At 40.7% G+C, this 13,821-nt stretch overlaps 1 protein-coding gene across 2 annotated transcripts in view; it reads right to left on the bottom strand.

Annotated features, from left to right (window-relative positions):
• The window catches only part of Tank (TRAF family member associated NFKB activator), a 61,014-nt gene extending 52,814 nt beyond the window's left edge, over positions 1–8,200 (bottom strand). Inside the window, exon 1 of one of the 2 annotated variants that reach the window (XM_032903377.1) lies at positions 8,096–8,200. The gene's annotated coding sequence lies outside the window, so the exon portion shown is untranslated. The remainder of the gene's footprint in view (positions 1–8,095) is intronic. The other variant, XM_032903378.1, reaches the window with a different exon arrangement.
• Positions 8,201–13,821: the final 5,621 nt, after the last annotated feature.

Here is a 13,821-nt window from a genome sequence, read left to right as displayed (position 1 = left end):
AGGGTGCATAAGTTACCTAAGGTCACAGAACTGGAAAATCAAAGTACTGGGTGAACATTGGTCTCTGATGTGAAAACACAATCTTTAGTTCTTTGTTGCTTATTTAGTCCTGTTTTTTGTTTGTTTGTTTGTTTGTTTGTTTGTGGGGGTTTCCTGGCTATCCCGGAAGTCCAGGCTGGCCTCAAACAAAAGACATTCACCTGTCTTTGCCTCTTGAGTGCCGAGACTAAAGACATATGCCACCATGCTTGGCCTACCCCACTCACTCCTCGTTTTCTTTTGTTTTCCTAGAAGACAAAGTCTTGTTATGTAGCCCACGCCCTCAGATCACCATCACCTTTCTTTGGCTTCCCAGGTGCATAGTCTTTTAAATTAACTTTTCTTACTCTCAGACATAATAATGGAAGTCTGTTTTCTCTGGAGCCAGTATTGTGCTGCTAAAGGAGTCGTCCAATCCCGGATAAAGGAGGTAAAAATCAAGAGAATGTAGTGGTGCTTAGGAGATCACTAAGCCTTGGGGATAATGGTACAAAACAGTTTTGTACCTCCAATAATATACTTCCACCAGACTGAAAAACCACAGGCCTAATGGTAAAAGTTCTAGCATATCCACCTACAGTGATCTGTAATTCATTAAGCTCGACTTTGTTTGTTTGTTGGGAGAGTTAGGGTGTAGGGAAGGCCCCCTCCTGGGTCTCCCCACTGCTGAGCCTTCTCAGTAAAGTTTGTTAGACCTTTCATTTGCAGTGAAAGACCAATTCAAACCTAATTGCAGATGTCAAAACATCAGCCTTTTCTACTTTGCCCTAGAGAAGAAGGGCACCAGCCTTCCCCAACCTCGTCCAGGTATGAATAGTAAGAGACTACTTGAGTCCAAGAAAGAAACGCTCCATCTTTCTGTATCTCAACCATAGTTCCTCTAATTTTAGTATCAGGTTCAAAACCCAGAAAAATCAGTCAATAACAATGCATATACATAAATAAGACTCTCTCTACTCTCAGTTTTGGATGGGTTAGGCAGACCTTTCATGTTTTCCTTACTCAAAAGAAAGTGGGAAAGAACCATCACTCCTAATACTGATGATCATTTATCACTTCCAGAACTATCTAAGAAGGAATCAGCCAATTTCTCAAAGGACAGTTTGCATTTCTAATCTTACTTTCCATGTCATAAACTTTAGTTATGGATATACTCACAGTATGCCACACTAAGCAATTTTTATATTCCAATTATGCAGCTAATACAAAAAAACCTTATTATATTTCCAACAATGTCAAAAAGTTTTGTTCTGTGTTTTTTTTTCTATAATCCGGCTAGCTAAAATTATCAGATAAACAAAACAGGACATTTATACCAGCTGAACTAGAGAGTCTCGGACTAACACTCTAAATGTTAGAACCTGGTAGAACGTGTCTCCCAAGGAGGAAATATTTTATAAGACCACACCCATGACTTTCAGTTTTGCTTCACTTCCTTGTTTTCTCCATAGTACATGGGGATGTATGTGCTAGGAGATCTTGTCACCATGTAAACAACAAACTGTGTACTTAGACAAACCTAGTAGTATAGCCTACTACACATCCAGGCTGTTTGCCAGGTAGCAGCATATATGTTCTATCTGACCATCAGGAATTTGTCTGTACTTTCTTTTTTTTCTCCAAAACTCCTTATCAAATACAAGGGACTCAAGTATATTACAGAATAGTTTAATAGTTTAGGCTTAATGACTGTTTACTCTGCAACATTTAGAGGACAGAACATCAGAAGAAAAACTGGGTATATGATTTTCTACCTCTGAGCTAAATATAAATATGGCACTTACTCCGTACTTAGGCACATGTGTGATACTCTGCATTCTGCTGCGGGTTTAATAGAGTTAGGGTAGAGTGAGAAAGAGAAAGGAAGAGGAGAAAAGAAGGGGAAGAGGGGAAAAGACAGACAGAAACACTACTCATGTGCTCCAAACTGGCTTCAGACTTGTTACTCTCCTGTCTCGGCCTGCCAAATGGTGAGACTGCAGGCAATGGGCCACCTCACGAGTTATGTTTAAGAGGTCTCAGTAGGGGCCATGTTAGAATCGAGAGTCTGAGAAGTGAGGACATGTAATTTTATATGTTCCTATTAATTGGTTCTAATAAGTCATATAAATCAGGGACATCATAGATGAGAAAAACTACAGAGAATGTTTGTATCCAGCATGCTACGTGAAGAGGACAAGTACAATTATGTAGGGGAAGAGCGGCACAAATTTTTATCTACAAGTTGTGAGATATAATTTGAAAGAAATAACTTTAAACTGTTGAGAAATGTCACAATCCAGTAAAAACATTTCTGGTTTAGGGACAGTCATGAAATTATGATACAGAAAATATTGCATAATAAACAGTCATTAAGCCTAAACTATTAAACTATTCTGTAATAACAGCTGATTTGCTGACTGGGTCAACTAATTTTCTTCAAGCAGTTTAAAAGAGCAGGTCTTTCATACTGAGAGGATGGAAGTCCTTGATTTCCATCTTGATACCAAGCAAGCCTGCAGCAAAATTACTTAACTGTATGTGGTCCACTGCTCAAACAGTTTCCATTCTACTAAAATACTTCAACAACTGATACTTTTAAACTTGCTAAGTAAAACAGAATTCTTATTAGTTTTCTTAGTCTAGTCAATTTCAAGTAATTCCCTACTTCACCAATTTAAAAATTAAACTTTACTTCTCCCTGTTAACACCTTTTTGCATGTGTATGTGAAGGAGACATATTGGTGGTAAGTAAAAGTTATTGATACTTAACCTATCATTATAGAGATTTTTATTTCTGAGAGAAGAAATGTCAAGTCATTGTCTAGGATATTTTTCTGTGAGAAAATCAACAATATTTATTCCTCCAATTTCTTTCCCTCCAAAACAAGAAACAAAAATCCCTTTAAAACTATTTTTTTTAAGTCCCTTTAAAACTGCTGTTGTTGCTGGACCTTGTGGTACAAGTGTGTAATCTCAGCTAGCAGGAAGGTGGAGATAGAAGGATCGGAGGTTCAAGGCCTGCCTAGCTTACAGTATGAGATCAAGGCCAGGATATGAAACCAAAGCTCATGGAATTAAACCCAAATAGATGAGAGGGTGGGGACATCAATGATAACAGAGCAGAGAACTGCTCTACTGATCTTAGCCAAACACTAATCCTGCACACAAAACAAAAAATGAAGTAGCTAAAAGAGTGCTATTAAGTAAAACACAACACTTTTTTTTATCCCCGTCTTCAAATAGAAAGGTGTTGCTTCTTCTGCATAGCAAAGTTCTATACCCTGAAGGAAACTATCAATTTCATTCTATTGTTTTTAGCTTCCCATTTTTGCTGGGGAAACTTATTTTAATGGTAATAAGCAAGTTGACACCGCGCTATAGCCAGATTGCACAGGCAGCTTAAAGGAAATGGGTGAGAAATTACATACTATTTAATATGAAGTGAAAAAGTACCAGGACAGTTCAGGATAAAGATACATATGTGTGTTACATATGCATGGAGCAGAGCTTTAAGGATTGGTTACAAGCCAATCACTATACAAAAGCTGTCTTAGGGTTTCTATACTGTGATAAAACACCATGATCACAGACAACTTGGGGAGGAAAAAGGGTTTGAGTCCACATCACAATCCACCATTAAAGGAAGTCAGGACAGGAACTCAATCAAATAGGGTAGGAACACAGAGGCAGGAGCTGATGCAGAGGCCAAAAAAGCCATGGAGGAGTGCAGCCTTGCTCCTCATGGCTTGTTCAACCTGCTTTCATACACCACCAGCCCAGATGTAGCACCACCCACAACTGGCTGGGCCCTCGTACATCAATCACTAACTTAAAAATGCACTGCAGGATTGCTTGCCCATGGGCCATCCCCCTGGATGCATTTCTTAGCCAATGTCTCCTCTGCTCAAATGTCTCCAGCTGTGTCAAGAGGCCCTAAAGCTAGCCAGCACTTTTTAACTAACCCTTTATTCTTGATACATAAATTACGATGCTAACCAATCTATGTTATGTGTATGTGTTGTGTATGAGTCTACGGTGTCAGCTCTCTCCTTCCAACTTACGTAAATGGACACCATGGTTCAAGCTGAGGTTACCAGGCTTGTATAGCAAACACTGTTACTTGCTGAGCCATCTAGCTAGTCTTTGAACAATTAACTTGAAATTTAAAAAAAATTATATATGGGTATAAATGGGGGGAGCGTGTACAGGTTGTAAGTCATGGCACATGTCTGAAAGGCAGAGAACGACTTTGGGAGAATTGGTTCTCTCTTTCTACCATGTGGGTTCTCAGGATCAAACTCAGGTCACCAGACTTGGTGGGCAAGCTCCTTTACTTCCAAAGTCATGTAGTTGGCCCTAGAATTACTAACTTTTATAAATGATTATTTCAGGCAGTTTCTGATTACTTGCAAGAATCACCTTAGGCAGGTAATGAAGCTTGGCAATATATATCAGAAAACATGGAGGATATGCCATGACATTACTCTGACTAGAATGCAGGCATTCTAGTGAACGGTTATTTTGATTCATAACTAAATTTTCTACGGTAAAAAAATAATTATTGGGGCTGGTGAGATGGCTCAGTGCATAACCCACATAAAAAGCCAGGTGAAATAACATTCCTATGGTAAAATGTGATAAATGGTCCAAAGCTGGGTCACCTAGACTGGAGTATACACAGCTCCACAGAGACAAGACCTCACTTTAACAAGGCAGAAGGTAAAAACAGAATCCTGAAGGCAGTCGCTTCTGACTTCCACATGTGTACCATGGCATACACATGCTAAGTTCATGCCCCTCCCCACAAATGCAAACACAAAAAAATGAATTTTGAAAAAATATATTGACAAGTTACCATATAATAAATTTTTTTAAAAAATCATATTCATATAAAGGTAAATGGAAAATAAAAATGGTCTGCCAATACAAAACCACTATTCTTATGATTATAGTTATTTATCTTTTGTCTCTAACATTTTAAAGACATAAATATTATAGGGTGATTTAAACTCATATTTCTGTTCAGTTATGTCAAGTGAAGTTTGTATTTTTATCTTCTTAGTCACTATTCTATTGCTGTGAAGAGACGTCATGACCAAGTCAACTTAAAAAAAGAAAAGCATTTGATTGGGGCTTGCTTACAGTTTCAGAGGGTTAGTTCATGAACAACATAGCATTTGGAGACAGTACCTGAGAACTTTATTTAAATCATGAGTCTCAGCAAGATAGAGAAATAGTGGGGGCGTTTTGAAACCTCAAAGCCCACCCACACTGCCATACCTCCTCCAACAAGGCCACACATCATAACTGTTCCTAAACAGCCCACCAAGCTGGTGACTAAAGGTTATTCTCATTCGAACCACATTCCCTTTGGAATTTATACTGTCATTTCTCCTCTGCTTGCTGTGCTAAACTTCAATAATTGAAGGAAAAGAGGAAGCAATCAGAATAGGTTTAAAAAAACTTTTAAAATCAAGATTATGAACTCTATTTAGATAGGGAAACCAAAGGACTGTATTTTGGATGGATAGTTAATGCAGTACAAAAACAAAATCAAAATCAAAAACAAAAACTGAAGAGTGTAGACTAGGCAAGAATACCAAGTTCTAAGCAACTGAAAATATGCATTTCAGCCTTTGTAATATGTAACATATTTCAACCCCTAATCTTTAAAAAGATTAAAAACAACAAAACAAAACAAACACCTAAAACCTGTGACAAAATACACATTACACACAGCTTAAAATTAGCCATAGTAAAACTTTTCTTCTTCTTCTCTTCCTCCCCCTCCTACTTCCCCTCCTTTTCCTCCCCTTCCTCCTCGTCTTCTTTTTGACAACAGGTTCTCACTTAGAGACCTGACTATCGTGTAAAACAGGCTGGCCTTGAACTCAACAGAGATCCGGCTCTGTCTCCTAGTACTGGGGTTAGGCATGTGCCACCATGCCTGGCTTTTCTTTTAGACAAGGTCTCATGTGGCCCAATCTTCCTACCTCAAAAAGTAAAGAATTTTCAGGAAAAGAACTGATTGACTTTCTTTCTTTCTGTCTCTCTTTCTTTCTTGCGTGTGTGCGTGCGTGTGCGTGTGCGTGCGCATGCGCCCGCGTGCATGTGTAAGAGTCAGAGGATAAGGTTGTGGGATTAGTTCTCTCCTTCTATCATGCTGGTCCAGGCTTAGTGGTAGGCACCTTTACTTGCTAATTCAACTCACTCCCTTAACCCACTTTGTAGTTTTGTCTCTGTTGCTATGATAAACACTATGACCAAAAGCAACTTGAAAATGAAGGGGTTTATTACATCTTACAACTCAAAGTTCATAACCCATCACTGGGGGAAGTTGGGACAGAAACTCAAGCAGGAAGCTGGAGCAAAGATCATGGAGGGGCGATGCTTACTGCTTTGTTTCCCCTGACTTGCTCATTATCTCTTACAAAGTCCAGGCCCACCTGCCCATGGATAATAAACTCGGAGCTGGCAGGGCCCTCTCACATCAACCAGCAATCAAGAGAATACCTCACAGACAAGTCCACAGGCCAATCTGATAGAGACTATACCTCAAATGAGAACTCCTCTTCCTCGTATGTCTGCTTTTATCAGGTTGGGGAAAAAAAAAACAACCGTATGATACCATTCATAAGAATAAATATGTATGTAAAATTTATAAGAATGACTTCAGATATTTAAAATGAGCCAAGTACTAAAAAGAAATGATTTCAATGATTTTCAGGAGGACAATAGTCTTGGATACAAAACCTAGGCACTTAAAGCCACATGACTAATAGTTCTTTAAAGTATTTGGCACTTATCATTCAGAGTTACTATATCTGTATCTTCCTCCTGAGTCCTCGGATTAAAAGCATGGACCACCATGCCTGGCAACGACTGTACCTTTAAGGAAAAAAGACGAGAAAAAAAAAGCAAACTTTGGAAAAGTAAACAAAGCAAGTGAGAGGGTGTACACAGAAAGCAATGATCTCATTTTCAAAGGGAAAAAAAAAAAAACCCACGAGCATGCGCCTTTAAGAGATGTGGAAGGCTTTGTCTGACCTGATTGGAAATGTTTTAGCAGGGTGGTTTCACTTTCTCCTGTATCATTTGAGGGTTCAGAGCTCCACTCAAAGGGGACAAAGTGACTTTTGACAAGAAGGTGGTGCTTGTTTTTCTGCTAAATGTATATACTCCAAGTGGCAAACGGCGTGGTGTTTACTTCTATCATTTCACTTTCTATCCTATAGTTTCTGCTTCATGATAACTTCTCAAAAGTATCTGAGAGAGAGAGAGAGAGAGAGAGAGAGAGAGAGAGAGAGAGAGAACCCAGGAAGGCTGCTTAGCGCATCCAGCCTAATAGTGAGACAGCCTAAGTGCTCTCATACAGACAGCATTTTCCCCCTTGTTTGGATTTCTTGACAAGCACCGCTTTTGTTTGCTGTTTGTTTGTTTTTGGTGTATAACTCGTTGCCAGTCAGTTTACACCACGGTGGGGACTCTACCTAATGACTGGGTGTCTAGTGGCTGGCTACTTCTGCACTTTGCGCCTTGGCCACCCATTCTCTCCGGGACTTGTGGGGGAAAGTTACCCAACTCATTGACAAGACTATGATGACACTCCACAGGAAAGCAGAGACGGGAATTGTGCAACTCCCGAGATAAACAGAAAGAGCCTATTAAGTGTTCGAGGGCATAACCGCCAGAGCGACCTGCTTCTGCGAGTCAGCCTCTCTCCGGCAGGGAAGTCAAGGGCTTTGGGGTACCCCGCGCCCCAACACCGCAGGCCGGGCCGCGCTTATTTCTCGCCCCGGGAAGCAGCTAGGAGAGAGGCAGTCACCCAGTCACGGTGGGCGGGGGACCGTCGTCGGGAAGCCGAGGTCACCGGCTGGGAAAGCCCCACAGGGTCAGCTCGGGGACAGGGACCCGCGCTTTCTGTGGTTCAAAATCCCGCTGTAAACTGGCTGTGGCCGCTGCTCCGCTTCTCCGGGGAGACTTCGATGCAGCGCATCCCACACCCACTCACACACCCCTGTCCTGTGTCCCCGGGCTCGGCCAACCCAGACACCCAGTCTCCGTTTTTACTCACAGTTGAGGGTTTCCGCCGCGCGCTCTCACGCCACAGGTCGCCGGTGCCCGGCAGAACGACTGCAGCCGGAAGTTGCTTTCCGTTCCAGTTCAGAGGGCAGCGACTGCGCTCTGAGTCATTAACGTTTCACCTTCCATCCTCAGGGCCAGCCCCGCCCACGTCCCGCCTCTTCAGTAAAGCCCCGCCCACAGAGCCCCGCCCCACCTAGCTCCACCGCAGCCGGGGGCAATACAGGAAATACATTTGACAGCAAGGGAACCCTAAACATAGGTCATTTGTTTAAAGGTCATTTCAGTGTCTTAGCTAGAACTTTGAGCAAACAGTAAATATTTACCCTATATGTAGATTAGAGAACCTCTCAGAAAAACTTGACATATTGTGAAATTCCTGTTTAGAGCAGGTAGGGGAAGGCCCAGGAAATTACTGGTTTTCACCAGATCCTTATGCGAATTAACTGAGTTAAAGTCCACAACTTGAGAACTATTACACATACGCATCAGTTTAGTGTTTCCCCCCACTAGGTATGCTTACCAATAGATATACTTGCTAAATAAAATTCAATTTTTAGTAAATTTCCCATGGATTAAAAGTTTCTCATAATTCTATTTCCAGACATGTTTGAATGATAGCTAAGAGAGAAGTTTCAGATGGACACAGTGAGAAAAGCGTCTTTTCCGTGTTAGAACAAGAAGGTCGGGTTCTGGCTGCCACACTTTCTCTCTAGTTCAAGAATGCAAACACTTGTCTGTTTCCAGCCGGGAGCTTGAATATTGGGGACAACTTTTAAAATGTAAACCATAGTTTAAAACAATTTTAAAACTTACATCAGCGGCGGTTGGTCGCAGAAAACGTGAACAAGATCCAAACAATCAACCTGCTACCATAGTAGTGGGAGGGGTTCACGAACTCATATCCTAAACTAGTCTCCCTGAGAAGCCAAGGGCAGTGGATGGATCTGAGGGGAGGAGGCCAGTTTTATTTAAGGTGTGGCCCATGCTTCAGTAGACGACACTATGTCTGAATTTATACAGGCAGCACAAACCAGACTTGGTGGTCATTTGGGGGTAAAGGGGCACAAAGTTGGGAGAGGGGGTGGATCTAGGAGGAGTTGAGGAGGATATGATCAGAAAACATTGTGGGGCCAGAAAGATGGCTCAGAGGTTAAAAGCATGATTGCTCTTCCAGAAGACCCTCTTCCAATTCCCAGCACATACATGGCAGCTCACAACTGTCTGTAACTCCAGTTCCAGAGGATCCAATACCCTCACACAGATATATATGCAAGTAAACCACCAGCACAATAATTTTTTTTTGAAAAAGGAAAAGAACCCATGATTTTTTTTAAAAATTATAAAATGTTACTAAAATTTTTAACAAGCAGAACTTCCCGTCTATAACATTTGGATCAAGTAAAAAGAAAAATTGCAGAAAGTCATCAGGTTACATGTGATACAGCATTGCTTACATGAAATCAAACCAAAATGCTTTGCTTTCTCTGGAGCAGGTTTAGGTGCGAAACAAAATTGATAGGAAGGTCTAGAAATTTCCAGCATGCCCCTCATCCTCTCATATGTGAATTTCCTCAGTGCTGAGGCTGAAAAAACTGCTAGAAAGAACAGTGTCCTCGTTTTCATGAGGAGAAAATGATCGACTCCTTAAGGCAAATGCAATGCGAGGAGTATGAGAGATGGTGTGCATTTATTGTTAGGAAACTGCAAAACTGCTTGTGTTAGCACCAGTGACAAAGGAAAGTTTCAATGCTTGCCAGCATTCAGTGTTTTCAGTGTTCTAGATTTCCAGTTTTTGTTTTTGTTTTGATTGCTTTAACTGATGGCTTCTGGGAGAGGAAGTGTTTTCTTTAAGGGCATGGCCTTTGACACGTGGGTTTTCCTTGCAGATTCTTACATTTGTTGTCCTTTTTTAAACAGATCTAGATGGCCAGGAAACCTCTATGTAACCAGGCTGTCCTTGAACTCACGGACATCTGTTTTTTTTTTCTGTTTCCTGGGTGCTGGAATTAAGGGAATAAGAGACTGTTGGCCACCCAATAATATCACTGGAAGAGCAGAGATTTCAAATTTTAATGGAATCCAGTTCATTCAGCACTGGTTTTTGAGTACACTCGAAGTTCCTTGTTGAAGTTATAGAATCAATAGTACATTCAGAACACAAGGCTGACTACATAGGCAGTTAGAAATATAGATGTGCTGCAAACTTTGAATACGGGAAATAGGCATTTCTTAAGCACATTTTTCATTTTCCATTCCCATGATGTTTAGTCACGAAGAAAAATGGCTGTGCATGTGTAAAGGGCCTGAATGCAGACAGAATTGTTTAAAATAGATGATTTTTAAATAAAAACAGTGATATATATTTTCTTTTTTCTTGTAGTGATTATCATTTTCATCAGCATTGACATATGGTAGGTTCAATGGAGATTAAAAATATAGTGTTGTGGACATCTATATATAGAAGAATGAAACTAGATCCATATCTCTCACCCGCACAAAAAAAAAAAAAAAATCAACTCCAAAAGAACCAAAGTCTTGAATTTTAGAACTGAAAGTCTAAAATGGTTAGGGAAAAATGTAGAGGGGATCTAGGCTTAGGCAAGAACTTTCAATGGGACGTTATTTGCTCTAAAAATAAAGCCAATAATTGACACATGGGATCTCATGTTAAATAAGCGAAGATACAGCCTACAGAATGGGAGAAAATTGTTTTACCTATATTTGACAGTGGATTAATATCTAGAATCTATAATGAACTGAATAAATTAAACATGGCAACAATCCAATCAAAAAATCAGCTGACAAAATGGACAGTGCTCAAGGGATGAAATACAAATGGCCAATAAGCATATAAAAACCTTAAATGTCACGAACCATCAGAGAAATAAAAATTATAACTATATTGGTACTACAAACTTCCCCATTCAACATGGCGGCTATAAGAAAAACAAATAAAACCAAAATGCTAGCTGGCAAGATTTGGACAAAAGCAAATCATTATACACTGTTGGTAGGAATGTAAATTAGTCCAGTCACTACAGAAGTCAATATAAAGGCTTCTCAGAAAACTAAAAGTTGATATGGCCCAGCTATATCATTCCTGGGTATTTACCTGAGGAACTCCAAGTTGACCTATCATAAAGATATCTGCATGGCAATAAATATTGCAGCGTGTTTCACAGTATCTGTTATAGAACAAGGTGTCCAATGACAGAGAACGTACAAAGAACATAGCTTTTTTTTTTTTAAGTTTTAGCTTCATTTGTGTTTCCTAGATTTTAAATAAATACATAATATCAAAATACAAAAGTTGAAGTGAAGCTATCTGGAGGAGCAAGAGGGGCTGATGGGAAGATGGAGACCTAAGAAAGGGAGGGTAGGGGGTGTGGGGACATTTGACCAATGTACAATATATGCTTTATGAGAACTTTTTAAAAAATATTTTATTTATTTATTATATATGAGTACATTGTACCTGTCTTCAGACACACCAGAAGAGGGCATCAGATCTCATTACAGATGGTTGTGAGCCACCATGTGGTTGCTGGGAATTGAACTCAGGACCTCGGGAAGAACAGTCGGTACTCTTAACCACTGAGCCCTCTCTCCAGCCCCCTATGAGAACTTTTAAAACTATGGTGTATACCATTGGTAAAATTACTTTTGTGTGTTTGTATATGCAGGCATGCATGTGTTTCTAAACATGTGCCTGCACACACATGCATGCCTGCCTGTAGAGGCTGAAGATTGGCTTTGGGTGTTGCTCCTCAGGTATGGCCGTCCTTATTGTTTTTTGAGACTTGGTCTCTCATTAGGACCTGGAGCTGGCTCACTGATTAGAATAAGCTTTCTGGCTGTGGGGTCCCAGGGGTTTGCCTATTTCCACTTCTCCAGGGCTGGGATACAACTGGCCTTTTATCATGGGTATTGATGCTTAAGCTTGGGTCTTTATGCCTGTGAAGCACTTTGCTGACTGAACTATCTCCCCAGCCCCAGCACTGTAAAATTCTAAGAAGCAAATGTATTTATGACTCCACATTTAAAATATAATGAGTTAAGATATTTGAGGGATAATCGTTTTAAACAGTCCTGCAATTCTCCTTGCTCGTTAATATATACTTCTGATTAGTAAGCAGTGACACGGGTATTGATGTTGGTAGTCCGGGGAACTGCAAGCTTTAAAAAAAAAAATACCTTGTGGCCTGTGAAAGTTTTAGTCATAGCTTAACATAATTTAGAATGACCTGGGGAGGGAGTCTTTGTGAGGGATTGTCTGGTTCAGCCTGTAGACTTTTCTGTTGAGTGTTATCTTTATTAAAGTAATTGAGGTGGATAGACCTGCCGACTTGGGTGGCTGCATTCCCTAGGCCTGGGCTCCTGGACTATATAAGAGTAAAGAAAGCAAGCTGTGTGGGAGCAAACATCCTTTGACTGTCTGCTCTTGATTGTGGATGTGAGCGGCTGTTTGATGTTCCTGCTGTCTTTACTTCCCTGCAACGATGGACGGTAACCTGAGATTGTGAGCCAAATCAACTCCTTTTCTTCTGAGTTGCTTTTGTTAGAATATTTTATCACAGCACTGGGAAAGGGGATGAAAACAGGACCTATTTTTGAAGCTAAAGTATTTTATGCATTTAAAGTGTTTAAAATATTTTTAAAGTATTTTACAGAGAGTTCTGAATATAAATCTAGGAGCAAGGAAACGTGCCAATACAGATGTTTCCTATAGTTGGGAATGTCAGGTATTAGATAAACCTCTGATGTGAAATATCACAGTTAACGTGGTACCTTTTGATTTACAATCACATCTGGGGCGAGCTTTTTGCGTCTTAGACTCTCCGACTGAAGTGTTTTGTTTTTAAATATGAATATTTGCAGTATCACAGGGAGCTGAAGGTTAAGGCCAATACCAAATACATATGGTTGAGCAGATGATATTCACTTGCTGAGGTTGGTCTGAGTTTTCCCGGAGAAATGCTTTCTTTTTCCTACCTTGCACAATGGCACTGTTAAAATCCCCTGATAACCCTGCTGATAAGACACTTTCTGGAAGCATTGGACATGCCCTTGGCTGTGTGAAGGCAAGCAAGTCTGGCTGAAGAAATGGGGGAAATCTCACAGTCCTGGGGCACCTGCCTATCAGACAGTAACTGTTACTATGTGTGACCTACAGGTGGTGTTTCGCCCTAGTGTTCCCGGTTAGTGTCTTTATTATTTGTTTGGGGGTTAGGATTTGGAGGATAACAATGTCGTAATGCGAGGGAGAGATATGATGCTCTACATCCGATTATGTGGGTAACGAGAGGACAGGATTAGACAGCCGGGGCATCGAGTTTCTGTCAAAGCTGATGCTTTACATACGCTTCCTAGTAAGAAAAGTTTCTACTTAGCGGGGCATTCTTTTTCATAGTGAAAAGCACACAGTCTGTGTAAGGGATCTCACGTTAGCCCAACCCCCACAGTGCCAGAGCTGATGAATATCAGTTTCAAGTGGAGACTTAGCGGTGAACCGCGCATGTTTCTGTGGTGTCCCAGTTCGAGATCCGTGCTGAAGAACAAGTAACCACCAGGCAGAGAGTGAGAACCAAGGAGAACCCGTGCATCCAATTAGAAAGGTCTCCTGGGTTTCAGATAAGTAAATAGAAGCCGAGTAGTGGCTCCGGGCCTTTAATCCCAGCACTCAGGAGGCAGAGGCAGGCAGATCTCTGTGAATTT

The sequence above is a fragment of the Rattus rattus genome, chromosome 5 (assembly GCF_011064425.1).
Source record: "Rattus rattus isolate New Zealand chromosome 5, Rrattus_CSIRO_v1, whole genome shotgun sequence".
NCBI classification, from domain to species: Eukaryota; Metazoa; Chordata; class Mammalia; order Rodentia; family Muridae; genus Rattus; species Rattus rattus.
Note: the sequence above shows the minus strand (reverse complement) of the source record. Positions and strands in the feature narration are given on the sequence as shown.